Genomic DNA, 14,297 nt, shown 5'->3' with positions numbered 1-14,297 from the left:
GCATGACCCATGGACATGGACAACAGTGTGGGGATTGACTGTGAGGCTGGGGGGCTGGGTGTGAGAGGGGAAGGGGGAAATTAGGACAACTGTAATAACACAAACAATAAAATATTTAAAAGAGAAAGAGGATTGGTCAATGGTGCTTTTAACTCTGATTTATACCAGAATCTAGTATGTATGTATATATACACATATATCAATATTTTCAACAAGGTTTAATAATGATTCATTCATTTAATAAATTTAATCTAAATGTTTACTGAGTACCTGCTATAGGCCAAGAACTATTGTAGGTGCTGGGATAAATTAGTGAACAAAACCAAAATCTCTGCCCTCAGGAACTTACATCTATGGAGTAGCAGAGGAAAGGGAGGGAGGCAATTGGCAATGAAAATAGTAAATGAACAATTAGGTGAAGAGAGATGAAGCAGAGTGGAGTGGGGCAGATTAGAAGTGTGGAATGTGGAGAACCAGGGGGAGGTTGTAGAAATAAATAGAGTGGTCAAGATAGGCCTCACTAAGAGTGAGATTTGTGCAAAAACTTGGAGGTGAGGCAGTTAGCCAAGTGGTTATCTGTAGAAAAGTGTGCAGGGTGTGGTGGGGGGGACAAAGAAATGGAATTATTTTTTGGAGAAGAGGCCCCTTGTAGTACAGGCTTCTGCCTGCTAGGTGAGTATTCTGGGAATCCATCTGTAACAATGTATCAGCTGACATCTTGGTGAGAGGCTGCATTCAGCTTCAGTGCATTTTTTTTTAAGACTCTTTCAACACTTTTGCCCATTTCATGGTGGGTAATTTATGAGCACACCTGCCTACATTGGACTGAGTGTTTAGCAATTTTTGACCAAAAATGGTATGACACCCATGCCCCACCCTCCTATTCACCTGAGCTCAACCAGAGCATCTTTTTTTTATTTCCCTGGATGAAAAAAGTCCTTAAAGGGAAACATTTTGCATATGTGGAAGAGGTGAAACAAAAAACAGCAGAAGCACTAAAAAGCCTAAAAATCGACAAGTTCAAAAACTGTTTAGAGCAGTGGAAAAACGTCTCAGTAGGTGTACTGCACCAAATGGAGAGTACTTTGAAGGTGACTGAAGTTTAAACAGGTAAGAATAAATATACAATTTGTTTATAAATAAATTCTGGGTTTTGGGGTCCCCCCTTGTACATTACAGACAATAGCTAGAATAGCACTGTCCAATAACACCTATGGCTACTGAGCACTTGAAATATGACTTGGTAACTAAGGAACTTAATTTTTAATTGTATTTCACTTAATTTTATTTAAATTTAAAAACTGTTACCTTGATTTATTAAAAAAATTTAAGTATGTTTGGATCAACTCATGAATGTGGATCTGTTACAACAATAAATTTTATAAACTCTAAATACAGATCAAGTTATCTCTGAAAAAAATTCAGTGTCCAAAAGTGATGTGCTGCCAGTATAATACAGGTTTCAAACACGTAGTAAGGAGAAAAAAGAAAGTAAAACTTATTTAAATATATTGGGTTGAACATAGTATATTAATAAAATTAACTTCACTTGCTTTTTTCTTTTTAAATGTGGATACTAGAAATTTAAAAATTGCACGTGTGGCTTACTTTTGGCCAACACTGAGCTAGACAGAAGTGGGAGCCTTCCTGCCACGTCTGAGGAAAACTGGGGTGACTCAGAAGTGAATGTAGCTGAGTTAAGTGTAGAGATGATGATGAGGTCAGAGAGGTAAAGAGTCCATGTCATGTAGGTCCTCAAATACCTTTTAAGGTTTTCTCTGAAAGCCCTGGACGGGTGGCTTGGTTGGAGCATCATCCCATGTACACCAAAAGGTTGCAGGTTTGACTCCCGGTCAGGGCACATACATGAATTGCAGGTTCAATCCCCAGTCGGTTGCATATAGGAGGCAACCACTCAATGTGAGATCGATGTTTCTCTCTCACATCAATGTTTTCCTATCTCTCTCTCTTAAATTAAAAAAAAAGCGTATCTGCAGGTAAGGATTTAAAAAATTTTTAAAAACTTTTCCACAACAATGACAATGACTGAAATTGCAAGATTGGAGGTGGAAATAACAACCAAAACCTCTATCTCCTTTGTCAGAAACTTCTAGAAAACCATTTGGCTATACATTCGTGTCTTTACCATGCTGATGTACTAAAACTTGCCACAACGTATGATGGAGGTAAGAAAAGGATTACAGTTAAACCTCATTAAAATCTTGGCAGGAAGCAGGACTGGACAACCTTTAGAGAGCAGGCTAATCCAACTGCCATGCTGCCCGACCCAGTGATAGAGACTCTATTAATGTCAAGCCAGATCCAGTCCATCATTCCTTCATTTATTTATTCTCCACATGCCCTAATTCATTACTTCCTTCCATCCAAACGTGCTTCTCCTCAAGTAGTAAAACACCACCTCTATGTAGTTCCCTTTTTATATACCGTGGAAATGTAATTATCATCATTATTATCTATGTAATGGCCATATATTTTTAAAACATTTTATTTGTTAAAAGCAGTTGAAGCAATAGCTATATTTTGAGCTGCAATTTTTTTTCTCCAAATAACCAGAATTGATTAACATAGATTTAGGGAGAAAAAAAGAGCCTCTACTTATTTATTTAATTTTTTTAAAGATTTTACTTTTATTTATTTTTAGAGGGGAAGGGAGGGAGAAAGAGGAACAGAAACAATAATGTGTGAGAGAAACATCAATTAGTTGCCTCTCACACACCTGCCAACTGGGGACCTGGCCTGCAACCCAGGCATCAAACCATGTGCCCTGACCAGGCATCAAACCATGTGCCCTGACCAGGCATCAAACCAGCACCCTTTCAATTCACAGGTCAGTGCTCAATCCACTGAGCCATACCAACCAGGGCCAAAAAAAGGGGGAGGGACTCTTAAATGGGATGGAAAATAAGCTATTCTTATTTATTTATCAGCTATAAGATGTCCAAAATTGCATAGGATCTTGTGGATTAAGGACACTAAACAAGGACAAGCAGGATATGATTCACTGATTAGAAAGGCCCTGTGGAAGTAAGAGGAGAATAAAAGGAAGAATGAGTTTTACTTGTAGCCCTGTACATTTCCTTTTAAATGCATAGAAGAGCACTATGAATAAGGTGAGAATTTTGTATAATGTGAAGAACAGAGCAGAACTCTCTCCCTGGGCATAGCTAAAGTTGTAATAAAGAGTTTAATTATTGACTCATTTCTCAAAGCTGGAAACCCCCATGAAATAACTATTGTTGGAACATCATTCAAACTTAAAAGGAAACTGAAGATAATGTGATGCTTTTTAATTTAAATTCTACTCCCTTCTGGAACAGGAAATCCTAGCTCTTTTTAAAAAAGGAAGCAAAACTAAAAAGGGATAGTCCCTCTTGTAGATGAGAAGAGTTGATGATTACATAAATGGGTCTGGTACCTTTCCTTTTCTTATTTTTTTAAAAATTATTTTATTGTTGTTCAAGTACAGTTGTCTGCATTTACCTCCCACCCAAGGCACATCATAATTACATTACCCAAGATTAAAATGAAGGAGAGAATCTTGAAAGTAGCAAGAAATAAGGAGGCAGTTATCTACAAAGGAGTTCCCATCAGACTGTCAGCTGATTTCTGAAAAGAGACCTTACAGGCAAGAAGTGGCTGGAAAGAAATATTCCAAGTCATGAAAGGCAACGACCTACATCCAAGATTGCTCTATCTAGCAAAGCCTTTATTTAGCATGGAAGGGCAGATAAAGTGCTTCTCAGATAAGGTCAAGTTAAAGGAGTTCATCATCACCAAGCCCTTATTATATGAAATGTTAAAGGGACTTATCTAAGAAAAAGAAAATAAGAAACATGAACAGTAAAATGACAGCAAACTCACAATTATTAACAACCACACCTAAAACAAAAAGGAAAGCAAACTCAGCAAACAACTAGAACAGGAACAGAATCACAGAAATGGAGATCACACAGAGGGTTAGCAACAGGGGAGTGGGAGGAGGAGAGAGGGGGAAAAAGTACAGAGAATAAGTAGCATAGATGATAGGTAGCAAATAGACAGGGGGAGGGTAAGAATAGTATGGGAAATGTAGAAGCTAAAGAACTTATGACACATGGACATGAACTAAAGGGGGGATGTGGGTGGGAGAGTGTATGCAGGGTGGAGGGGAATAAAGGGGGCAAATGGGACAACTGTAATAGCATAATCAATAAACTATATTTTAAAAAATTATTTTATTGTTCAAGTACAGTTGTCTGCATTTACCCCCTACCCCTCTACCCCAGCTGTCCTCAACTCCTTCCCCTGATTCCACCCTCCCCCCTTGGTTTTGTCCATGTATCCATTATAGTTGTTCCTGAAGACCCTTCTCCCCTTTCCCCCTATTATCCCCTCCCACCTCCCCTCTGGTTACTGTCAGATTTTTCTTTATTTCAATATCTCTGGTTATATTTTGCTTGCTTGTTTGTTTGTTTTGTTGACTAGGTTCCACTTATAGGTGAGATCACATGGTATTTGTCTTTCACTGCCTGGCTTATTTCACTTAGCATAATGCTATCCAGATCCATCCATGCTGTCACAAAGGATAGGAGCTCCCTCTTTCTTTCTGCTGTGTAGTATTCCATTGTGTAAATGTGCCACAGTTTTTCGATCCACTCATTTACTGATGGGCACTTAGGTTGCTTCCAACATTTGGCTATTGTAAATTGTGCTACGAACATTGGGGTGCATAGGTTCTTTTGAATTGGTGTTTCAGGATTCTTAGGATATAATCCCAAGCAATGGAATTGCTGGATCAAAAGGCAGTTCCATTTTTAGTTTTCTGAGGAAATTCCATACTGTTTTCCACAGTGGCTGCACCAGTCTGCATTCCCACAAACAGTGCACTAGGGTTCCCTTTTCTCCATATCCTCCCCAACACTTGTTGTTTGTTGATTTGTTCATGATGGTCATTCTCACCGGCATGAAGTGGTATCTCATTGGGGTTTTAATTTGCATCTCTCTGATGGCTGGTGATGCTGAGCATTTTTTCATGTGTCTCTGGGTTCTCTGTACGTCCTCCTTGGAGAAGTGTCTGTTCAGGTCTTTTGCCCATTTTTTAATTGGGTTATGAGTGGAGTCATATGAGTTCTTTATATATTTTGGAGATCAAACCCTTGTCTGAGGTATCATTGGCAAATATGTTTTCCCATACAGTTGGCTCCCTTTTCATTTTGCTGATGTTTTCTTTAACTGTGCAGAAGCTTTTTAATTTGATGAGGTCCCATTTATTTATTCTTTCCTTTATGTCCCTTGCTCCAGGGTACATTATCAATGAAAATATTGCTGCATGGAATATCTGAGATTTTCCTGCCTATGTTTCCCTCTAGGACTTTTACGGTGTCACAACTTATATTCCTTTTCTTTTTAATGCTTTGGTTTGCTATCTTGTTTTCTTTTAATTGAGGTAAAATTGTCATGTAACATTAGTTTCAGGTATATAACATAATAATTTGATATTTGTATACAAAGTGATCACCTCAACCAGTCTAATTAACTTCTGTCACCATACAATAAACCCCCTTCACCCATTTTGCTCACCCCCAATCACCTTCCTTTTTGGTAACTACTAATTTGTTCTCAGTATCTGTGTGTTTGGTTTTGTTTTTCTCCATTTGTTTTTGGGGGGTTTTTTTTAGATTTCACCTATAAGTGAAATCATACAGTATTCATTTTTCTTTGAGTTATTTCACTTAGCACAATACCATCAAGGTCCATCCATATTGTCACAGTATCAAGATTTCCTTCCTTTTATGGCTGAATAGTATATACAACACATTTTCTTTATCCATTTAATCCATCAGTGGACACTTACCTTTTTTCTGTATCTTGCCTATTATAAATAATGCTGCAATGGAATAGAGTACATATATCTTTTCAAAGTAGTGTTTCTATTTTCTTCAGATAATTACCCAAAATGAAATACCTAGATCATATGGTAGTTCTATTTTTAATTTTTTGAAAAACCTCAATACTGTTTTCCATAGTGGCTATGCCAGTTTACATTCCCACCAACAGACAATGTACAATGGCTCCCCTTTCTCCATATCCTCTCCAACACTTGTTATTTCTTTTCTTTTTGATTATAGCCATTCTAACAAATGTGAGGTGATATCTCATTGTGGTTTTGATTTTCATTTCACTGATAATTAGTGATGTTGAATACCTTTTTATGTGCCTATTGACCATCTATATGTCTTTGGAAAGAAGTCTATTCAGGTCCTCTGCCTATTTTTTAAATTGGACTGTGTGGGTTCATTTTTTTTTTCTTTTTTGCTATTGAGTTGCCTGTGTTCTTCATATATTTTCTATATTAACTTTTTATTAGATATAAAATTTGCAACTTTTTTCTCCTGTTCAGTGGGCTGCCTTTTCATTTTATTGACAGTTTGCTTTGCTGTAAAACTTTTTAATCTGATATAGTTCCACTTGTTTATTTTTGCTTTTGTTGCCTTTGCTTTTAGAGTTAGATCCAAAAATTCATCACCAAGACAAATGTTAAGGAGATGACCCCCTATCTTTCTTTCTGGGAGTTTTATGGTTTTAAGTCTTAAATTCAAGCCTTTAATAATTTTGAGTTAATTTTTATGTGTGGTGTAAGATGATGGTCTAGTTTCATTCTTTTTTTTAAAGATTTTATTTATTTATTTTTAGAGAGAGGGGGAGGGAGAGAGAGAGGGAGAAGATCATCAATGTGTGACAGAAACATGGATCAGTTGTCTCTTACACACCCCCAATCAGGAACCTGGCCTGCAATCCAGGCATGTGCACTGACTTGGAATTGAACCAGTGACCTTTCAGTTTGCAAGATGATACCCAACACACTCAGCCACACCCATCAGGGCTAGTTTCATTCTTTTACATGTGGCTGTCCAGTTTGCCTAATACCACCTATTGAAGAGACTATCCTTTCCCCATTGTATATTCTTGCCTTCTCTATCATAAATTAATTGACCATACATGTGTGGGTTTATTTCTGGGCTCTCTATTCTGTTCTATTAATCTATGTGTCTCTTTTTATGCCAATATCATACTGTTTCAATTACTATAGTTTTGTAATGTAGACTGAAATCAAGGAGCATAGTACCTCCAGCTTTGTTCTTCTTTCTCAAGACTGCTTTGGCTTTGGGGGTCTTTTGTGGTTCCATACAAATTTTTGAATCTGTCTAGTTTTGTAAAAATGACATTAGAATATTGATAGGGATTGCACTGAATCTGTAGATTGCTTTGGGCAGCACAAACATTTTAACAATATTAATTCTCCCAATCCATGAGCACAGAATATCTTTTAATTTTTTTCTTGCCTCCTTCAATTTCTTTCATGAACCTTTTCTAGTTTTCAGTGTACTGGTCTTTCACTGCCTTGATTAAATTTATTCCTAGGTGATTTTTTAAAAAAGATTTTACTTATCTTTTAGTGAGGGGGGAAGGGAGGGGGAAAAAGAGGAAGAAACCTCAATAAGTTGTCTCTCTTGTGCCCCCAACTAGGACCTAGCCCATAACCCAGGCATGTGCCCTAACTGGGAATTGAACCAGCAACCTTTCAGTTCACAGGCTGGCACTAATCCACTGAGCCACACCAGCCAAGGCCCTAGGTAATTTTTTGATGCAATTGTAAATAGAGATTATTTTTCTTAATTTCTCCTTTTTTAAACTTTATTATTACTGTATAGAACAGCAACAGATTTCTGTATATTGATTTTGTATCCTGCAGCTTAAGTAAATTCATTTATTAGTTCTGTTAGTTTTTGGTGGAGTCTTTAGGGTTTCCTATGTATATACAGTATCATGTCACATGCAGATAGTGCCAATTTTATTTCTTCCTTTCCAACATGGATGATTTTAATTTTTCTTTCCTGACTGCTGTGGTTAGAAATTCCAATACCATGTTGAATGAAAATGACGAAAGTGGGCATCCTCATCTTGTTCATGATCTTAGAGTAAAAACGTTCAGCTTTTCACCATTAAGTATGATGCTAGCTGTTGTTTTGTATATATATCCTTTATTATGTTGAGGTATGTTCCCTCTATCTATACATAATTTGTTGAGAGTTTTCATCATAAATGATACTGAATTTTGTCAAATCTTTTTTCACGCATCTGTTTATATGATCATATAATTTTTATCCTTTATCTTTGTGTTAGTGTGGTATATCATATTGATTTATTTGTGGGTGCTGAACCCTCCTTGCATCCTTGGAATTCATTCTGCTTGATGGTGGTATATAATCTTTTGTGTTTAGTCTTGAATTCAGTATGCTAACTGTTGAAGACAAAAGTAGGAAAAATTGTGACAACTATAATAGCATAATCAATAAAATATATTTTAAAAACTAAAAAAAAAAAAAAGACTGCCTAGGTCTGAAGCCTGAAAATATAATTAACAGGGAAGGGGAGGTGGACCTGCAAAGAAGAAACAGCCACAGGCAGGAGGAAAACCATGAGTACAATATAACAGAAACCAAAGGAAGAGAAGCTCAAGAAAAAGGGGCTTAACAGTCTGAAAGACTACCGATAGACTCCAATGCACAGATTATAGAATTTAAAGGGAAATTACAAATCACCTAATCCAATGCCCTCTTATTTCCCAAAGTATAAAATTAAGATTCAGGGAATACTTTAATTAGCTAGTAGAGACTAGATTAGATCCATAATTTCTAATGCAGAGACCAATAAATACTCTTTTCATACACTCATTTGCCTGATGACTAGTACTTAGCTTGGCTTTTCCTCCTTAAATTAAATCACCTCTACTCCTTTAGTCTTTCACAGAATTTCACCAAACCTCTGGCTATTTTAATGTCATACTTCTGACTTCTCCATGTTTGGGTCATAATCCAACCTAAGTGAAGCTTTCAACAAACTCTATATCAAAGTGCTGATTGATCTGGAGCTGCAGGAAATAAGTTGCCACCCACTTCATAAATGACCCCCTCACTCTCTCACCACCCTAACCAAACCTGTTACACATCAGGGTCTCAGAATAGCACCCTACACTCTTTATAATCAAAGGAAAGACTGCTTAACTGGGAAAGAATTGGAAAAGAGGCCTGAAACTTGCTGTCAGGTTCTCATATTCAGCCAACATTTCTTGCCAGGGTAAAATGAAAAGTTCAGCCTCAGGGAGAGAGATAAAGGGAAGGGAAAATGAAGGAAAGGAAATAAATGGTAGGTAGGAAAGGAAGAACATGTGACACAATTTCTTTTCTTCAGTGATTTTACATGGCAGAGTTAATTAAGGTAATTATTATGAGTACCCTAAAGTCAATTCTAAATTATCTTTTGAATGGAGGCAAACATATACCATAGATAATCAATCCAATGGTGGATAATTCAAAACACATTTGTTTTTAGAATGTATTTTAATTGTTAGGGTGGCACTTCTGGTCAAGATGGTGACATAGGCAGACATGGCTTATCTCTTTACACAACCACATCAACATTACAACTAAAATACAGAACCACCATCACTCAGAACTGTCAGAAATTGAGTTGAATGGAAGTCTGACAACTACAGAATTAAAGAAACCACATCCATCCAGACTGGTTGGGAGTGCAGACGTGGAACAGGCTGGTCACACACCCACGTATGATGGATAAAAATTCAGGAGGGTATCTTGGCAGTGAGGAGTCCCAGCCCCACACCAAGCCCACCAGCCCAGGGTTCCAGTGACGGAAAGATAAGTCCCCACAATTTCTGGCTGCAAAAACCTGTGGGAATTAAGTTGGTGGAAGAAAGTGCAGGAGCTCCAAGTAGTTCCTCTTAAAGAACTCACACACAGATTCACCTACTCAGACTCACTCACCTTGGCCAGCACCACCCGGCAAGCCCCAGGGCCAGTGCATCCAGTGGACAGCTACAGACCACATCTGAGCATCACCAACCTGCCACAGCACAGCTGATCCTCCACAGATGGTGGAAGTTGGTAATAAGTGTTCACAGCCAGTCCACACAGCTGACTGGCCTAGATAAATCCCTCCCATTGATCTGCCAACAGCAACCAAGGCTCAACTACAAAGAAGAGGATGTACTCAACCCACACAAATGGTGCACCTCGAGTACCCAGCTGGTGTGATATGGGAGGCTGTGCCACTGGACCCTACGGGACATCTACTACATTAGGCCACACTACCAAGACACAGAGTCAAAGCAGCCTTGACAAACACAGGGAGGCTGCCAAAATGAAGAGACAAAGAAACACAGCCCAAATGAAAGAACAGAACAAAACTCCAGAAAAAGAGCTAAATGAAATGGAAATAAGCAATCTATCAGATGCAGAGTTCAAAACACTGGTTATAAGGATGCTCAAGGAACTTAGGGCCTCAAAAGCATTTAAAAAATCCTGTTGAAATGAAGGATACACTAATTGAAATAACTGTTAATGTAGTAGTGCTGTTTTGAAAACAATCTTAACATCTGAATTTGGTTTATGACTGATAATCTTGAAACCCATAATACTTTAAAAATAAGAACTATCTTGTTAAGACATAGTCTGGAAAGGTCTCTCTAGTCTCCATCCCAAACCCTGCTGCTCCTCCCAATGAAAACCATCACCTTTCAAACGGATGTACTGTCTCACCACAGCTGCTGGGTATTTGGGGGGTTTTTGTTGTTGTTTTGTTATTACAGTTATAGACATTCCAGTCGTTTCATACTGTTTGTACCAGTCTCTGGGGTAGTTAATCAAGATTTTTTTTAAAGGGCTTCCTTCCTAAACTTCTGTAGGATTAGAATGAATGAATGAAAACTTCTCATTTATCAATGAAAGATTTAAGTAGACTATATGACAATGCTAATAAAATTTGGAAATAGATATTTGACTTTATAACTCAAGATTCCTTCATAATTAATCCTAATCCACCCTTTAGCACACTGATGATTACATATCCTTTACATACCATCTCAGCATCAGCAGACTGGTTCCCTAGCCAGGAAGACTCCCTTTTTCAATCCAGCAGCACTGCATGGGATATGGAAGTCTCCCATTTCTTTGTCTCCCCCTCACTGTCCTTTGCAATTACCAGGTTTTCCTGAAATCACAACTGTCCCAATTTACCCTTCCTTGCCCTAGAATAGATTGAAGGACAGATCTGCAGTGCCTCATGACCAGAAATAAAAAGGAAGGAGAGAAGAAAGTTAAGGCAACAACTTTGAAACATTCTATTATTAATATAATGGTTAAGTGCTATAGTACTCTTGGGCTTGAATTTTAGTAACTTTAAAAGTTAATTTTATTTCATAAGTTAAGAATTACATACATATATTAAGACTCTACTTGATCTTATTTACATGTGGAATATTAAAAAATAAGTAATAAACCACCAAACTCATAGCTACAGAACAGACCAGTGGCTGTCACAGACCTGGGGTTGAGGAGCAAAATGAGTAAAGGAAGTCAAAAGGTACATATTTCCAATTATAAAGTAAGTCATGGGGATGTAATATACAGCATAGTGACTATAGTTAATACAGTACTGCATATTTGGAAGTTGCTAAGAGAGCAGCTCTTAAAGTTCTCACATGAAAAAAATCTGTAACTATGTATGGTGTCAAATATTAAGTAGACTTATTGTGGTAATCATTTTGTAATATACTTAAATATTGAATTATGTTGTACACCTGACACTAATATAATGTCATATGTTAATTATACCTCAATAAAAATATATATGTTTGAAGGGGAAAAAAAGACTTTATCTTATGCAAGGCGAGGAGAGAAGATAGATCCGACAAGGCTTCTGCCCTGAAGAGACCTCTCAAGTTTAACAATTTCCGTCATCATTTTAACATGTACAGGAAAGTAGTTCTGATTTTCTAACCAATAATTCACAGATTCTTGACTTTCACTGCATCAATTCATGAATGTTTCCACTAAGATCATGCCCATGGTGAAGGCCTTCTAAAAATCAGCAAATTCTGTTTAAAAGGAGGCTAAGTCATAAGATGTTGACTTCCAAAGAGCAAAACACTGTTTATAGGAGAAAAAAATTTAAGATAGCTAAAACAAATGATTTTAAAAATTTTAATAAATAAAGCTTGAAAATTTCTTATAGAAAAATCAGAATCTTAAAATCTGCTTTGCATTGATATTTTAAACAAGGTTGTTCTTGAATATGCATTTCTGAAAGTTGAATAATGTACATTCTCATTGGAACTATTGATAACGAACACTCTGGTTGCTTGTCTCCAATTTATTACCATCAACACTTGTGTTTATAATTATGGAAATTATGTAGTTATTCACACACCAGTTATCATGTATCAAAGTCATTAGGACTACCAAGACACCACTGAAAATGATCATGGACTGCACATCCAAGGCAACTGTATTCATTTTCCTCAGACTTCAAGGCATCTCCAGAGTGAACACCGAGCCAAGTTTTAGTGTACGGTGTTACAGACGGCTGCAATGCTCCTTGCCATGCTTGAGCTAGTAAGAGTCACTGTGGTGTGACAAGGAGAGGTGCTGTGTGCTGGGAAATCAAAGAATCTGAGTTTAAGTTCTAACGACATTGGTTTCTATTTGTGCCACCCTCAGCAAGTGACTCGTGTCTGAGCTTCAGTGTCTTCATTTGTAAAAGGATATCTGCCCTGCCTACCACACAAAAACTGTATTTGTACATTAGATTGTATGGTACATTGTAATTCATAAAGTCAAAGTGCTAAACAAATGTCAGGGGCTGTTAATAAGTCACTTCATTTCTTTTTATATGTGTCCTCTCTGTTTTCAAATTAGGATAATTTCTCAAATAATCACTTCTGGCCTGTAGCAAGACCTGCAAAATAACTGAATTTGCTTCCAGCTTGCGAGTAGGATGATTTCTGAAAAGTCTTGCCCTCTAAAATTTTAGAAGTACCTGAGAAGTTATTACAGAGAATAGAGAGCTTGGATTGGGGGGAATAACATGATTTGAATCACAGTATTTCCAGAAAGGAAAAGCATTTGCTAGAGTAGTTTTAGGAATAACTAACAACTCTGAAGAAATCTTCAGGGTAATCTGAGATAATTATGCTCCTGTTTGCCACGCCCAGAGTCAGGAGTCAGGAGAAGCAGGCTCAGAATGGGTCATAACAATGTACCCATCCTCCTCCAGGGTGAAGGTAAGTGCTAAGCATGATGACAGTAAGTGAAGTAAAAGGAACATATTGCATTTATAAATGCTGAAAATTTCCTGATGAATCAAACTATTATTTGGCATTAATTTTTCTTTGATAAATGACTATATAATGGAAGAATATGGTAATCATAAAATTTAGTTGTTTGTAGCTGTAGGTTTGTTTCAAACTACATACTTAATTGAGAATAAGTCCATCAACATTTGGTTAAAATATTTTAAAGTAGTTTGTTTTTATTTACAGTTGTATTTATTAGTGAAAATTATGATATGTAGTGTTTTATATCTCTATGCAACATTAATAAAACATCAATAAAAGGAATGAAAAAGTAAGAATGAAGAAAGAAAGAAAAGGATTGGGGATGTGAATAAATATTGAAGGAAAAAAAGAGAAAGGGAAGGGAAGACAGTGAGAAAACTAAAAAAACTTGGGCCTTTGGACTTTCCAAAGCAAATATCTGCCTTTAGATTCTTCCACTGCACCGTGAACCCAAAGGCAACAGAAAAAAAAGCCAGTATTGCTGTTTACAAATCTGAATTCAAAATGTAGTGGGAAATGCCCTAACTATGGAAAAAGACAAACGTAAGTTGCTTCTGCACAAGACTACATGCTTGCTGTGCCTGTAGTGTGTGTATGTATATAAATAGGTAGGAAATTCCTGCTCTTTTTCTCACCTTTTAAATAACTAGTTTCTTTTCTTTCTTTTTTTCCTCAAGATGACAGAAAGATAGAAATGAATTTCTCTATCCAGATGCATCAGCAATGATTGATTCCCAGAGTTTTAAAGCTTACTGAGTTAATAACTGTTAATATATGCAATTTATCAACTTTCTATATCACTCAAAGATGGAATCTTTCTTTAGAGCACAGATGTCCAACCTTTTGGCATGTCTGGGCCACACTGGAAGAAAACGTTGTCTTGGGCCACACATTAAATACACAAGCACTAATGAAAACTAATGAACAGAAAAAAAGGTTTTAAGTAAATTTACTACTTGGGCCTCATTCGTAGCCTTCCTGGGCTGTGGGCTGGACACCCCTGCTTACAGCAATATATACCCTGTGGAACCCTCTGCTTCTAGCCGTTATAGAAAGCTCAGGTGCAGTGTCTGCACTATCTGGTAACTCATTCAGACTCCCA

The 14,297-nt window shown here is 37.1% G+C and overlaps 1 protein-coding gene across 1 annotated transcript in view; it reads left to right on the top strand.

Annotated features, from left to right (window-relative positions):
* The first annotated feature begins 1,020 nt into the window (after nt 1–1,020).
* CXCL11 (C-X-C motif chemokine ligand 11) overlaps nt 1,021–14,297 on the top strand; it is a 34,008-nt gene continuing 20,731 nt past the window's right edge. The window contains exon 1 of the mRNA XM_045858092.1: nt 1,021–1,110. The gene's annotated coding sequence lies outside the window, so the exon portion shown is untranslated. The remainder of the gene's footprint in view (nt 1,111–14,297) is intronic.

This window comes from Phyllostomus hastatus, unplaced genomic scaffold (genome assembly GCF_019186645.2).
Source record: "Phyllostomus hastatus isolate PE091 unplaced genomic scaffold, TTU_PhHast_1.1 phas_scaffold_1674, whole genome shotgun sequence".
In the NCBI taxonomy this organism is placed as follows: domain Eukaryota; kingdom Metazoa; phylum Chordata; class Mammalia; order Chiroptera; family Phyllostomidae; genus Phyllostomus; species Phyllostomus hastatus.
The sequence above is the reverse complement of the archived record's forward strand: the minus strand, read 5'-3'. Positions and strand labels throughout refer to the sequence as shown.